Source organism: Triturus cristatus, chromosome 1_1, assembly GCF_964204655.1.
Source record: "Triturus cristatus chromosome 1_1, aTriCri1.1, whole genome shotgun sequence".
In the NCBI taxonomy this organism is placed as follows: domain Eukaryota; kingdom Metazoa; phylum Chordata; class Amphibia; order Caudata; family Salamandridae; genus Triturus; species Triturus cristatus.
Window position 1 is genome coordinate 570,454,588 of NC_140579.1, and position 17,607 is coordinate 570,472,194.

Below are 17,607 nucleotides of genomic sequence, written 5' to 3' on the forward strand. Positions count from 1 at the left end.
AAAACACTACCCCCAGCACAACCCCTTACACTACCCAAACACCACTGCACTACCATAAACCCCAAAATGCTACCCCTGCACTGCACAAACACTACTGCACTACCCTAAACCCTAAAACACTACCCCCAGCACGACCCCCTACACTACCCAAACACCACTGCACCAGCCTAAACCCTAAAACACTACCCCAAGAAGTACCCCCTACACTACCCAAACACCATTGCACTACCCTAAACCCTAAATCTACCCTCAGCATGAACCCCTACCCTACCCAAACACAACTGCACTACCCTAAACTCTAAAGCACTACCCCCAGCACAACCCCCTACACTACCCAAACACCACTGCACTACCATAAACCCTAAAACACTACCCCCACACGGCCCCCTACACTACCCAAAGACCACTGCACTACCCTAAACCCTAAAACACGACCACCTCCACTACACAAACACCGCTGCACTACCCTAAACCTTAAAACACTACCCCCAGCACGACCCCATACACTACACAAACACCAATGCAATACCCTAAACCCTAAAACACTACCCCCTACACTGCACAAACACCACTGCACTGCCCTAAACCCTGAAACACTACCCCCAGCACGACCCCCAACACTACCCAAAACACCACTGTACTAGCCTAAACCCTAAAACACTACCCCAAGCAGTACCCCGACACTACCCAAAAAACACTGCAGTCACCTAAACCACTACCCCAGCACGACCCCCTACACTACACATACACCACTGCACTACCCTAAACCCTAAGACACTACCCCCAGTACGACCCCCTACACTACCCAAACACCACTGCACTACCCTAAACCCTAAAGCACTCCCCCAGCACAACTCCCTACATTACCCAAACACCACTGCACTACCCTAAACCCAAATCTACCCCCAGCACGACCCCCTACACTACCCAAACACCACTGCACTACCCTAAACCCAAAATCTACCCTCAGCACTTTCCCCTACACTAACCAAGCACAACTGCATTACCCTAAACCCTAAAACACTACCCCCAGCACGACCCACTACACTACCCAAACACCACTACACTACCATGAACACTAAAACACTACCCCCGCACAACCCCCTACACTACCCAAACACAACTGCACTACCCTAAACTCTAAAACACTACCCCCAGCACAACCCCCTACACTACCCAAACACCACTGCACTACCATAAACCCTAAAACACTACCCCCACACGGCCCCCTACACTACCCAAAGACCACTGCACTACCCTAAACCCTAAAACACGACCACCTCCACTACACAAACACCGCTGCACTACCCTAAACCTTAAAACACTACCCCCAGCACGACCCCGTACACTACACAAACACCAATGCAATACCCTAAACCCTAAAACACTACCCCCTACACTGCACAAACACCACTGCACTGCCCTAAACCCTGAAACACTACCCCCAGCACGACCCCCAACACTACCCAAAACACCACTGTACTAGCCTAAACCCTAAAACACTACCCCAAGCAGTACCCCGACACTACCCAAAAAACACTGCAGTCACCTAAACCAATTCCCCAGCACGACCCCCTACACTACACATACACCACTGCACTACCCTAAACCCTAAGACACTACCCCCAGTACGACCCCCTACACTACCCAAACACCACTGCACTACCCTAAACCCTAAAGCACTCCCCCAGCACAACTCCCTACATTACCCAAACACCACTGCACTACCCTAAACCCAAATCTACCCCCAGCACGACCCCCTACACTACCCAAACACCACTGCACTACCCTAAACCCAAAATCTACCCTCAGCACTATCCCCTACACTAACCAAGCACAACTGCATTACCCTAAACCCTAAAACACTACCCCCAGCACGACCCACTACACTACCCAAACACCACTACACTACCATGAACACTAAAACACTACCCCCGCACAACCCCCTACACTACCCAAACACCACTCCACTACCCTAAACCCTAAAACACGACCCCCTACACTACACAAACACCGCTGCACTACCCTAAACCCTAAAACACTACCACCAGCACGACCCGTACACTACACAAACACCCCTGCACTACCCTAAACCCTAACGCACTCCCCCAGCACGACTCCCTACACTACCCAAACACCACTGCACTACCTTAAACCCTAAAACACTAACCCCCAGCACGACCCCCTAAACTACCCAAACATCACTGCACTACCCTAAACCCTAAAACATACCCCCAGAACGAGCCCCTACACTACCCAAACACCACTGCACTACCCTAAACCCAAAATCTACCATCAGCACTTCCCCCTACACTAACCAAACACAACTGCACTACCCTAAACCCTAAAACACGACCCCCTACACTACACAAACACCGCTGCACTACCCTAAACCCTAAAACACTACCCCCAGGAGTACCCCCTATACTACCCAAACACCATTGCACTACCCAAAACCCTAAAACACTACCCCCAGCACGGCCCCCTACACTACCCAAACACCACTGCACTACTCTAAACACTAAAACACTACCCCCAGCACAATTCCCTACACTACCCAAACACCACTGCACTACCCTAAACCCTAAATCTACACCAGCACGACCCTCTACACTACCCAAACACCCCTGCACTACCCTAAACCCAAAATCTACCCCCAGCACGACCCCCTACACTACCCAAACACCACTGCACCAGCCTAAACCCTAAAACACTACCCCAAGAAGTACCCCCTACACTTCCCAAACACCATTGCACTACCCTAAACCCTAAATCTACCCTCAGCATGAGTCCCTACACTACCCAAACACAACTGCACTACCTTAAACTCTAAAACACTACCCCCAGCACAACCCCCTACACTACCCAAACACCACTGCACTACCATAAACCCTAAAACACTACCCCCACACGACCCCCTACACTAACCAAAGACCACTGCACTACCCTAAACCCTAAAACACGACCACCACCACTACACAAACACCGCTGCACTACCCTAAACCTTAAAACACTACCCCCAGCACAACCCCGTACACTACACAAACACCAATGCACTACCCTTAACCCTAAAACACTACCCCCTACACTGCACAAACACCACTGCACTACCCTAAACCCTAAAACACTACCCCCAGCACGACCCCCTACACTACCCAAAACACCACTGTACTAGCCTAAACCCTAAAACACTACCCCAAGCAGTACCCCGACACTACCCAAAAACACTGCAGTCACCTAAACCACTACCCCAGCACGACCCCCTACACTACCCAAACACCACTGCACTACCCTAAACCCAAAATCTACCCTCAGCACTTTCCCCTACACTAACCAAGCACAACTGCATTACCCTAAACCCTAAAACACTACCCCTAGCACGACCCACTACACTACCCAAACACCACTACACTACCATGAACACTAAAACACTACCCCCGCACAACCCCCTACACTACCCAAAAACCACTCCACTACCCTAAACCCTAAAACACGACCCCCTACACTACACAAACACCGCTGCACTACCCTAAAACACTACCACCAGCACGACCCGTACACTACTCAAACACCACTGCACTACCCTAAACCCTAACGCACTCCCCCAGCACGACTCCCTACACTACCCAAACACCACTGCACTACCTTAAACCCTAAAACACTAACCCCCAGCACGAACCCCTAAACTACCCAAACATCACTGCACTACCCTAAACCCTAAAACATACCCCCAGAACGAGCCCCTACACTACCCAAACACCACTGCACTACCCTAAACCCAAAATCTACCATCAGCACTTCCCCCTACACTGACCAAACACAACTGCACTACCCTAAACTCTAAAACACGACCCCCAACACGACCCCCTACACTACACAAACACCGCTGCACTACCCTAAACCCTAAAACACTACCCCCATGCGTACCCCCTATACTACCCAAACACCATTGCACTACCCAAAACCCTAAAACACTACCCCCAGCACGGCCCCCTACACTACCCAAACACCACTGCACTACTCTAAACACTAAAACACTACCCCCAGCACGATTCCCTACACTACCCAAACACCACTGCACTACCCTAAACCCTAAATCTACACCAGCACGACCCCCTACACTACCCAAACACCACTGCACTACCCTAAACCCTAAATCTACCCTCGGCACGACCCCCTACACTACCCAAACACCACTGCACTACCCTAAACCCTAAAACACTACTCCCAGCCAGTACCCCCTATATTACCCAAACACCACTGCACTACCCTTAACCCTAAAACACTACCCCCAGCACGACCCCCTACATTACCCAAACACCACTGCACTACCCTAAACCCTAAAACACTACCCCAGCAGTGCCACCTATACTACCCAAACACCACTGCACTACCCTAAACCCTAAAACACTACCCCCAGGAGGACCCCCTACACTACGCAAACACCATTTCTTTACCCTAAACCCAAAATCTACACCCAGCATGACCCTCTACACTACCCAAACACCCCTGCACTACCCTAAACCCAAAATCTACCCCCAGCACGACCCCCTACACTACCCAAACACCACTGCACTACCCTAAACCCTAAAACACTCCCCCAGTACAACTCCCTACATTACCCAAACACTACTGCACTACCCTAAACCCAAAATCTACCCCCAGCACGACCCCCTACACTACCCAAACACCACTGCACCAGCCTAAACCCTAAAACACTACCCCAAGAAGTAGCCCCTACACTACCCAAACACCATTGCACTAACCTAAACCCTAAATCTACCCTCAGCATGACTCTCTACACTACCCAAACAAAACTGCACTACCTTAAACTCTAAAACACTACCCCCAGCACGACCCCCTACACTACCCAAACACCACTGCACTACCATAAACCCTAAAACACTACCCCCACATGGCCCCCTACACTACCCAAAGACCACTGCACTACCCTAAACCCTAAAACACGACCACCTCCACTACACAAACACCGCTGCACTACCCTAAACCTTAAAACACTACCCCCAGCACGACCCCGTACACTACACAAACACCAATGCACTACCGTAAACCCTAAAACACTACCCCCTACACTGCACAAACACCACTGCACTGCCCTAAACCCTAAAACACTACCCCCAGCACGACCCCCTACACTACCCAAAACACCACTGTACTAGCCTAAACCCTAAAACACTACCCCAAGCAGTACCCCGACACTACCCAAAAAACACTGCAGTCACCTAAACCACTACCCCAGCACGACCCCCTACACTACACATACACCACTGCACTAACCTAAACCATAAGACCCTACCCCCAGTACGACCCCCTACAATACCCAAACACCACTGCACTACCCTAAACCCTAAAGCACTCCCCCAGCACAACTCCCTACATTACCCAAACACCACTGCACTACCCTAAACCCAAAATCTACCCTCAGCACTTCCCCTACACAAACCAAGCACAACTGCATTACCCTAAACCCTAAAACACTACCCCCAGCACGACCCCCTACACTACCCAAACACCACTGCACCAGCCTAAACCCTAAAACACTACCCCAAGAAGTACCCCCTACACTACCCAAACACCATTGCACTACCCTAAACCCTAAATCTACCCTCAGCATGAACCCCTACACTACCCAAACACAACTGCACTACCCTAAACTCTAAAACACTACCCCCAGCACAACCCCCTACACTACCCAAACACCACTGCACTACCATAAACCCTAAAACACTACCCCCACACGGCCCCCTACACTACCCAAAGACCACTGCACTACCCTAAACCCTAAAACACGACCACCTCCACTACACAAACACCGCTGCACTACCCTAAACCTTAAAACACTACCCCCAGCACGACCCCGTACACTACACAAACACCAATGCAATACCCTAAACCCTAAAACACTACCCCCTACACTGCACAAACACCACTGCACTGCCCTAAACCCTGAAACACTACCCCCAGCACGACCCCCAACACTACCCAAAACACCACTGTACTAGCCTAAACCCTAAAACACTACCCCAAGCAGTACCCCGACACTACCCAAAAAACACTGCAGTCACCTAAACCACTACCCCAGCACGACCCCCTACACTACACATACACCACTGCACTACCCTAAACCCTAAGACACTACCCCCAGTATGACCCCCTACACTACCCAAACACCACTGCACTACCCTAAACCCTAAAGCACTCCCCCAGCACAACTCCCTACATTACCCAAACACCACTGCACTACCCTAAACCCAAACTCTACCCCCAGCACGACCCCCTACACTACCCAAACACCACTGCACTACCCTAAACCCAATATCTACCCTCAGCACTTCCCCCTACACAAACCAAGCACAACTGCATTACCCTAAACCCTAAAACACTACCCCCAGCACGACCCCCTACACTACCCAAACACCACTGCACCAGCCTAAACCCTAAAACACTACCCCAAGAAGTACCCCCTACACTACCCAAACACCATTGCACTACCCTAAACCCTAAATCTACCCTCATTATGAACCCCTACACTACCCAAACACAATTGCACTACCCTAAACTCTAAAACACTACCCCCAGCACAACCCCCTACACTACCCAAACACCACTGCACTACCATAAACCCTAAAACACTACCCCCACACGGCTCCCTACACTACCCAAAGACCACTGCACTACCCTAAACCCTAAAACACGACCACCTCCACTACACAAACACCGCTGCACTACCCTAAACCCTAAAGCACTACCACCAGCACAACTCCCTACATTACCCAAACACCACTGCACTACCCTAAACCCAAACTCTACCCCCAGCACGACCCCCTACACTACCCAAACACCACTGCACTACCCTAAACACAAAATCTACCCTCAGCACTTCCCCCTACACAAACCAAGCACAACTGCATTACCCTAAACCCTAAAACACTACCCCCAGCACGACCCCCTACACTACCCAAACACCACTGCACCAGCCTAAACCCTAAAACACTACCCCAAGAAGTACCCCCTACACTACCCAAACACCATTGCACTACCCTAAACCCTAAATCTACCCTCAGCATGAACCCCTACACTACCCAAACACAACTGCACTACCCTAAACTCTAAAACACTACCCCCAGCACGATCCCCTACACTACCCAAACACCACTGCACTACCATAAACCCTAAAACACTACCCCCACACGGCCCCCTACACTAGCCAAAGACCACTGCACTACCTTAAACCCTAAAACACGACCACCTCCACTACACAAACACCGCTGCACTACCCTAAACCTTAAAACACTACCCCCAGCACGACCCCGTACACTACACAAACACCAATGCACTACCCTAAACCCTAAAACACTACCCCCTACACTGCACAAACACCACTGCACTGCCCTAATCCCTAAAACACTACCCCCAGCACGACCCCCTACACTACCCAAAACACCACTGTACTAGCCTAAACCCTAAAACACTACCCCAAGCAGTACCCCGACACTACCCAAAAAACACTGCAATCACCTAAACCACTACCCCAGCACGACCCCCTACACTACACATACACCACTGCACTACCCTAAACGCTAAGACACTACCCCCAGTACGACCCCCTACACTACCCAAACACCACTGCACTACCCTAAACCCTAAAGCACTCCCCCCAGCACAACTCCCTACATTACCCAAACACCACTGCACTACCCTAAACCCAAACTCTACCCCCAGCACGACCCCCTACACTACCCAAACACCACTGCACTACCCTAAACCCAAAATCTACCCTCAGCACTTCCCCCTACACAAAGCAAGCACAACTGAATTACCCTAAACCCTAAAACACTACCCCCAGCACGACCCCTACACTACCCAAACACCACTGCACTACCATAAACACTAAAACACTACCCCCACACGAACCCCTACACTACCCAAAGAGCACTGCACTACCCTAAACCCTAAAACATGACCACCTCCACTACACAAACACCGCTGCACTACCCTAAACCTTAAAACACTACCCCCAGCACGACCCCGTACACTACACAAACACCAATGCACTACCCTAAACCCTAAAACACTACCCCCTACACTGCACAAACACCACTGCACTACCCTAAACCCTAACGCACTCCCCCAGCACGACTCCCTACACTACCCAAACACCACTGCACTACCTTAAACCCTAAAACACTAACCCCCAGCACGACCCCCTAAACTACCCAAACATCACTGCACTACCCTAAACCCTAAAACATACCCCCAGAACGAGCCCCTACACTACCCAAACACCACTGCACTACCCTAAACCCAAAATCTACCATCAGCACTTCCCCTTACACTGACCAAACACAACTGCACTACCCTAAACTCTAAAACACGACCCCCTACACTACACAAACACCGCTGCACTACCCTAAACCCTAAAACACTACCCCCAGGTGTACCCCCTATACTACCCAAACACCATTGCACTACCCAAAACCCTAAAACACTACCCCCAGCATGGCCCCCTACACTACCCAAACACCACTGCACTACTCTAAACACTAAAACACTACCCCCAGCACGATTCCCTACACTACCCAAACACCACTGCACTACCCTAAACCCTAAATCTACCCCAGCACGACCCCCTACACTACGCAAACACCACTGCACTACCCTAAACCCTAAATCTACCCTCGGCACGACCCCCTACACTACCCAAACACCACTGCACTACCCTAAACCCTAAAACACTACTCCCAGCCAGTACCCCCTATATTGCCCAAACACCACTGCACTACCCTTAACCCTAAAACACTACCCCCTACACTGCACAAACACCACTGCACTACCCTAAACCCTAAAACACTACCCCCAGCAGGACCCCCTACATTACCCAAACACCACTGCACTACCCTAAACCCTAAAACACTACCCCAGCAGTGCCACCTATACTATCCAAGCACCACTGCACTACCCTAAACCCTAAAACACTACCCCCAGGAGGACCCCCTGCACTACGCAAACACCATTTCATTACCCTATACCCAAAATCTACACCCAGCACGACCCTCTACACTACCCAAACACCCCTGCACTACCCTAAACCCAAAATCTACCCCCAGCACGACCCCCTACACTACCCAAACACCACTGCACTACCCTAAACCCTAAAACACTCCCCCAGCACAACTCCCTACATTACCCAAACACTACTGCACTACCCTAAACCCAAAATCTACCCTCAGCACGACCCCCTACACTACCCAAACACCACTGCACCAGCCTAAACCCTAAAACACTACCCCAAGAAGTACCCCCTACACTACCCAAACACCATTGCACTACCCTAAACCCTAAATCTACCCTCAGCATGACTCCCTACACTACCCAAAAAAACTGCACTACCTTAAACTCTAAAACACTACCCCCAGCACAACCCCTTACACTACCCAAACACCACTGCACTACCATAAACCCCAAAATGCTACCCCTGCACTGCACAAACACTACTGCACTACCCTAAACCCTAAAACACTACCCCCAGCACGACCCCCTACACTACCCAAACACCACTGCACCAGCCTAAACCCTAAAACACTACCCCAAGAAGTACCCCCTACACTACCCAAACACCATTGCACTACCCTAAACCCTAAATCTACCCTCAGCATGAACCCCTACACTACCCAAACACAACTGCACTACCCTAAACTCTAAAACACTACCCCCAGCACAACCCCCTACACTACCCAAACACCACTGCACTACCATAAACCCTAAAACACTACCCCCACACGGCCCCCTACACTACCCAAAGACCACTGCACTACCCTAAACCCTAAAACACGACCACCTCCACTACACAAACACCGCTGCACTACCCTAAACCTTAAAACACTACCCCCAGCACGACCCCGTACACTACACAAACACCAATGCAATACCCTAAACCCTAAAACACTACCCCCTACACTGCACAAACACCACTGCACTGCCCTAAACCCTGAAACACTACCCCCAGCACGACCCCCAACACTACCCAAAACACCACTGTACTAGCCTAAACCCTAAAACACTACCCCAAGCAGTACCCTGACACTACCCAAAAAACACTGCAGTCACCTAAACCACTACCCCAGCACGACCCCCTACACTACACATACACCACTGCACTACCCTAAACCCTAAGACACTACCCCCAGTACGACCCCCTACACTACCCAAACACCACTGCACTACCCTAAACCCTAAAGCACTCCCCCAGCACAACTCCCTACATTACCCAAATACCACTGCACTACCCTAAACCCAAATCTACCCCCAGCACGACCCCCTACACTACCCAAACACCACTGCACTACCCTAAACCCAAAATCTACCCTCAGCACTTTCCCCTACACTAACCAAGCACAACTGCATTACCCTAAACCCTAAAACACTACCCCAGCACGACCCACTACACTACCCAAACACCACTACACTACCATGAACACTAAAACACTACCCCCGCGCAACCCCCTACACTACCCAAAAACCACTCCACTACCCTAAACCCTAAAACACGACCACCACCACTACACAAACACCGCTGCACTACCCTAAACCTTAAAACACTACCCCCAGCACAACCCCGCACACTACACAAACACCAATGCACTACCCTTAACCCTAAAACACTACCCCCTACACTGCACAAACACCACTGCACTACCCTAAACCCTAAAACACTACCCCCAGCACGACCCCCTACACTACCCAAAACACCACTGTACTAGCCTAAACCCTAAAACACTACCCCAAGCAGTACCCCGACACTACCCAAAAACACTGCAGTCACCTAAACCACTACCCCAGCACGACCCCCTACACTACCCAAACACCACTGCACTACCCTAAACCCAAAATCTACCCTCAGCACTTTCCCCTACACTAACCAAGCACAACTGCATTACCCTAAACCCTAAAACACTACCCCCAGCACGACCCACTACACTACCCAAACACCACTACACTACCATGAACACTAAAACACTACCCCCGCACAACCCCCTACACTACCCAAAAACCACTCCACTACCCTAAACCCTAAAACACGACCCCCTACACTACACAAACACCGCTGCACTACCCTAAAACACTACCACCAGCACGACCCGTACACTACACAAACACCACTGCACTACCCTAAACCCTAACGCACTCCCCCAGCACGACTCCCTACACTACCCAAACACCACTGCACTACCTTAAACCCTAAAACACTAACCCCCAGCACGACCCCCTAAACTACCCAAACATCACTGCACTACCCTAAACCCTAAAACATACCCCCAGAACGAGCCCCTACACTACCCAAACACCACTGAACTACCCTAAACCCAAAATCTACCATCAGCACTTCCCCCTACACTGACCAAACACAACTGCACTACCCTAAACTCTAAAACACGACCCCCAACACGACCCCCTACACTACACAAACACCGCTGCACTACCCTAAACCCTAAAACACTACCCCCAGGCGTACCCCCTATACTACCCAAACACCATTGCACTACCCAAAACCCTGAAACACTACCCCCAGCACGGCCCCCTACACTACCCAAACACCACTGCACTACTCTAAACACTAAAACACTACCCCCAGCACGATTCCCTACACTACCCAAACACCACTGCACTACCCTAAACCCTAAATCTACACCAGCACGACCCCCTACACTACCCAAACACCACTGCACTACCCTAAACCCTAAATCTACCCTCGGCACGACCCCCTACACTACCCAAACACCACTGCACTACCCTAAACCCTAAAACACTACTCCCAGCCAGTACCCCCTATATTACCCAAACACCACTGCACTACCCTTAACCCTAAAACACTACCCCCAGCACGACCCCCTACATTACCCAAACACCACTGCACTACCCTAAACCCTAAAACACTACCCCAGCAGTGCCACCTATACTACCCAAACACCACTGCACTACCCTAAACCCTAAAACACTACCCCCAGGAGGAACCCCTACACTACGCAAACACCATTTAATTACCCTAAACCCAAAATCTACACCCAGCATGACCCTCTACACTACCCAAACACCCCTGCACTACCCTAAACCCAAAATCTACCCCCAGCACGACCCCCTACACTACCCAAACACCACTGCACTACCCTAAACCCTAAAACACTCCCCCAGTACAACTCCCTACATTACCCAAACACTACTGCACTACCCTAAACCCAACATCTACCCCCAGCACGACCCCCTACACTACCCAAACACCACTGCACCAGCCTAAACCCTAAAACACTACCCCAAGAAGTACCCCCTACACTACCCAAACACCATTGCACTAACCTAAACCCTAAATCTACCCTCAGCATGACTCTCTACACTACCCAAACAAAACTGCACTACCTTAAACTCTAAAACACTACCCCCAGCACAACCCCCTACACTACCCAAACACCACTGCACTACCATAAACCCTAAAACACTACCCCCACACGACCCCCTACAATACCCAAACACCACTGCACTACCCTAAACCCTAAAGCACTCCCCCAGCACAACTCCCTACATTACCCAAACACCACTGCACTACCCTAAACCCAAACTCTACCCCCAGCACGACCCCCTACACTACCCAAACACCACTGCACTACCCTAAACCCAAAATCTACCCTCAGCACTTCCCCTACACAAACCAAGCACAACTGCATTACCCTAAACCCTAAAACACTACCCCCAGCACGACCCCCTACACTACCCAAACACCACTGCACCAGCCTAAACCCTAAAACACTACCCCAAGAAGTACCCCCTACACTACCCAAACACCATTGCACTACCCTAAACCCTAAATCTACCCTCAGCATGAACCCCTACACTACCCAAACACAACTGCACTACCCTAAACTCTAAAACACTACCCCCAGCACAACCCCCTACACTCCCCAAACACCACTGCACTACCATAAACCCTAAAACACTACCCCCACACGGCCCCCTACACTACCCAAAGACCACTGCACTACCCTAAACCCTAAAACACGACCACCTCCACTACACAAACACCGCTGCACTACCCTAAACCTTAAAACACTACCCCCAGCACGACCCCGTACACTACACAAACACCAATGCAATACCCTAAACCCTAAAACACTACCCCCTACACTGCACAAACACCACTGCACTGCCCTAAACCCTGAAACACTACCCCCAGCACGACCCCCAACACTACCCAAAACACCACTGTACTAGCCTAAACCCTAAAACACTACCCCAAGCAGTACCCCGACACTACCCAAAAAACACTGCAGTCACCTAAACCACTACCCCAGCACGACCCCCTACACTACACATACACCACTGCACTACCCTAAACCCTAAGACACTACCCCCAGTATGACCCCCTACACTACTCAAACACCACTGCACTACCCTAAACCCTAAAGCACTCCCCCAGCACAACTCCCTACATTACCCAAACACCACTGCACTACCCTAAACCCAAACTCTACCCCCAGCACGACCCCCTACACTACCCAAACACCACTGCACTACCCTAAACCCAATATCTACCCTCAGCACTTCCCCCTACACAAACCAAGCACAACTGCATTACCCTAAACCCTAAAACACTACCCCCAGCACGACCCCCTACACTACCCAAACACCACTGCACCAGCCTAAACCCTAAAACACTACCCCAAGAAGTACCCCCTACACTACCCAAACACCATTGCACTACCCTCAACCCTAAATCTACCCTCATTATGAACCCCTACACTACCCAAACACAATTGCACTACCCTAAACTCTAAAACACTACCCCCAGCACAACCCCCTACACTACCCAAACACCACTGCACTACCATAAACCCTAAAACACTACCCCCACACGGCTCCCTACACTACCCAAAGACCACTGCACTACCCTAAACCCTAAAACACGACCACCTCCACTACACAAACACCGCTGCACTACCCTAAACCCTAAAGCACTACCACCAGCACAACTCCCTACATTACCCAAACACCACTGCACTACCCTAAACCCAAACTCTACCCCCAGCACGACCCCCCCCACTACCCAAACACCACTGCACTACCCTAAACACAAAATCTACCCTCAGCACTTCCCCCTACACAAACCAAGCACAACTGCATTACCCTAAACCCTAAAACACTACCCCCAGCACGACCCCCTACACTACCCAAACACCACTGCACCAGCCTAAACCCTAAAACACTACCCCAAGAAGTACCCCCTACACTACCCAAACACCATTGCACTACCCTAAACCCTAAATCTACCCTCAGCATGAACCCCTACACTACCCAAACACAACTGCACTACCCTAAACTCTAAAACACTACCCCCAGCACGATCCCCTACACTACCCAAACACCACTGCACTACCATAAACCCTAAAACACTACCCCCACACGGCCCCCTACACTAGCCAAAGACCACTGCACTACCTTAAACCCTAAAACACGACCACCTCCACTACACAAACACCGCTGCACTACCCTAAACCTTAAAACACTACCCCCAGCACGACCCCGTACACTACACAAACACCAATGCACTACCCTAAACCCTAAAACACTACCCCCTACACTGCACAAACACCACTGCACTGCCCTAAACCCTAAAACACTACTCCCAGCACGACCCCCTACACTACCCAAAACACCACTGTACTAGCCTAAACCCTAAAACACTACCCCAAGCAGTACCCCGACACTACCCAAAAAACACTGCAATCACCTAAACCACTACCCCAGCACGACCCCCTACACTACACATACACCACTGCACTACCCTAAACGCTAAGACACTACCCCCAGTACGACCCCCTATACTACCCAAACACCACTGCACTACCCTAAACCCTAAAGCACTCCCCCCAGCACAACTCCCTACATTACCCAAACACCACTGCACTACCCTAAACCCAAACTCTACCCCCAGCACGACCCCCTACACTACCCAAACACCACTGCACTACCCTAAACCCAAAATCTACCCTCAGCACTTCCCCCTACACAAACCAAGCACAACTGAATTACCCTAAACCCTAAAACACTACCCCCAGCACGACCCCTACACTACCCAAACACCACTGCACTACCATAAACCCTAAAACACTACCCCCACACGAACCCCTACACTACCCAAAGAGCACTGCACTACCCTAAACCCTAAAACATGACCACCTCCACTACACAAACACCACTGCACTACCCTAAACCTTAAAACACTACCCCCAGCACGACCCCGTACACTACACAAACACCAATGCACTACCCTAAACCCTAAAACACTACCCCCTACACTGCACAAACACCACTGCACTGCCCTAAACCCTAAAACACTACCCTCAGCACGACCCCCTACACTACCCAAACACCACTGCACTACCCTAAACCCTAAAACACGACCCCCTACACTACACAAACACCGCTGCACTACCCTAAACCCTAAAACACTACACCCAGCATGACCCCGTACACTACACAAACACCACTGCACTACCCTAAACCCTAAAACGCTACCCCCAGCACGACCCCCTACACTACCCAAACACCACTGCACCAGCCTAAACCCTAAAACACTACCCCAAGAAGTACCCCCTACACTACCCAAACACCATTGCACTACCCTAAACCCTAAATCTACCCTCAGCATGACCGCCTACACTACCCAAACACAACTGTGCTACCCTAAACTCTAAAACACTACCCCCAGCACGACCCCCTACACTATCCGAACACCACCGCACTACCATAAACCCTAAAACACTACCCCCACATGGCCCCCTACACTACCCAAAGACCACTGCACTACCCTAAACCCTAAAACACGACCACCTCCACTACACAAACACCGCTGCACTACCCTAAACCTTAAAACACTACCCCCAGCACGACCCCGTACACTACACAAACACCAATGCACTACCCTAAACCCTAAAATACTACCCCCTACACTGCACAAATACCACTGCAGTGCCCTAAACCCTAAAACACTACCCTCAGCACAACCCCCTACACTACCCAAAACACCACTGTACTAGCCTAAACCCTAAAACACTACCCCAAGCAGTACCCCGACACTACCCAAAAAATACTGCAGTCACCTAAACCACTACCCCAGCACGACCCCTACTCTACACATACACCACTGTACTACCCTAAACCTTAAGACACTACCCCCAGCACGACCCCCTACACTACCCAAACACCACTGCACTACCCTAAACACTAAAGCAACCCCCAGCACAACTCACTACATTACCCAAACACCACTGCACTACCCTAAACCCAAAATATACCCCCAGCACGACCCCTACACTACCCAAACACCGCTGCACTACCCTAAACCCAAAATCTACCCTCAGCACTTCCCCCTACACTAACCAAGCACAACTGCATTACCCTAAACCCTAAAACACTACCCCCAGCACGACCCCCTACACTACCCAAACACCACTGCACTACCAGGAACACTAAAACACTACCCCCGCACAACCCCCTACACTACACAAACACCGCTGCACTACCCTAAACCCTAATACACTACCCCCAGCACAGCCCGTACACTACACAAACACCACTGCACTACCCTAAACCCTAAAACACTACCCACTACACTGCACAAACACCACTGCATTACCCTAAACCCTAAAACACTACCCCCAGCATGACCCCCTACATTACCCAAACACCACTGCACTACCCTAAACCCTAAAACACTACCCCCAGCAGTGCCACCTATACTACCCAAACACCAATGCACTACCCTAAACCCTAAAACACTACCCCCAGGAGTACCCCCTACACTACACAATCACCAATGCACTACCCTAAACCCTAAAGCACTACCCCCTACACTGCACAAACACCACTGCACTACCTTAAACACTAAAACATTACCCCCAGCACGACCCCCTACACAACCCAAAACACCACTGTACTAGCCTAAACCCTAAAACACGACCCCAAGCAGTACCCGACACTACCCAAAAAACACTGCAGTCACCTAAACCACTACCCCAGCACGACCCCCTATACTACACATACACCACTGCACTACCCTAAACCCTAAAGCACTCCCCCAGCACAACTCCCTACATTACCCAAACACCACTGCACTACCCTAAACCCAAAATCTACCCACAGCACGACCCCCTACACTACCCAAACACCACTGCACTACCCTAAACCCAATATCTACCCTCAGCACTTCCCCCTACACTGACCAAGCACAACTGCATTACCCTAAACCCTAAAACACTACCCCCAGCACGACTCCCTACACTACCCAAACACCACTGCACTACCATGAACACTAAAACACTACCTCGCACAACCCCCGCACAACCCCCTACACTACACAAACATCGCTGCACTACCCTAAACCCTAAATCACTACCCCCAGCACAGCCCGTACACTACACAAACACCACTGCACTACCCTAAACCCTAAAACACTATCCCCAGCATCACCCCCCAATTACCCAAACACCTCTGCACCACCCTAAACCCTAAAACACTACCCCCAGCAGTGCCACCTGT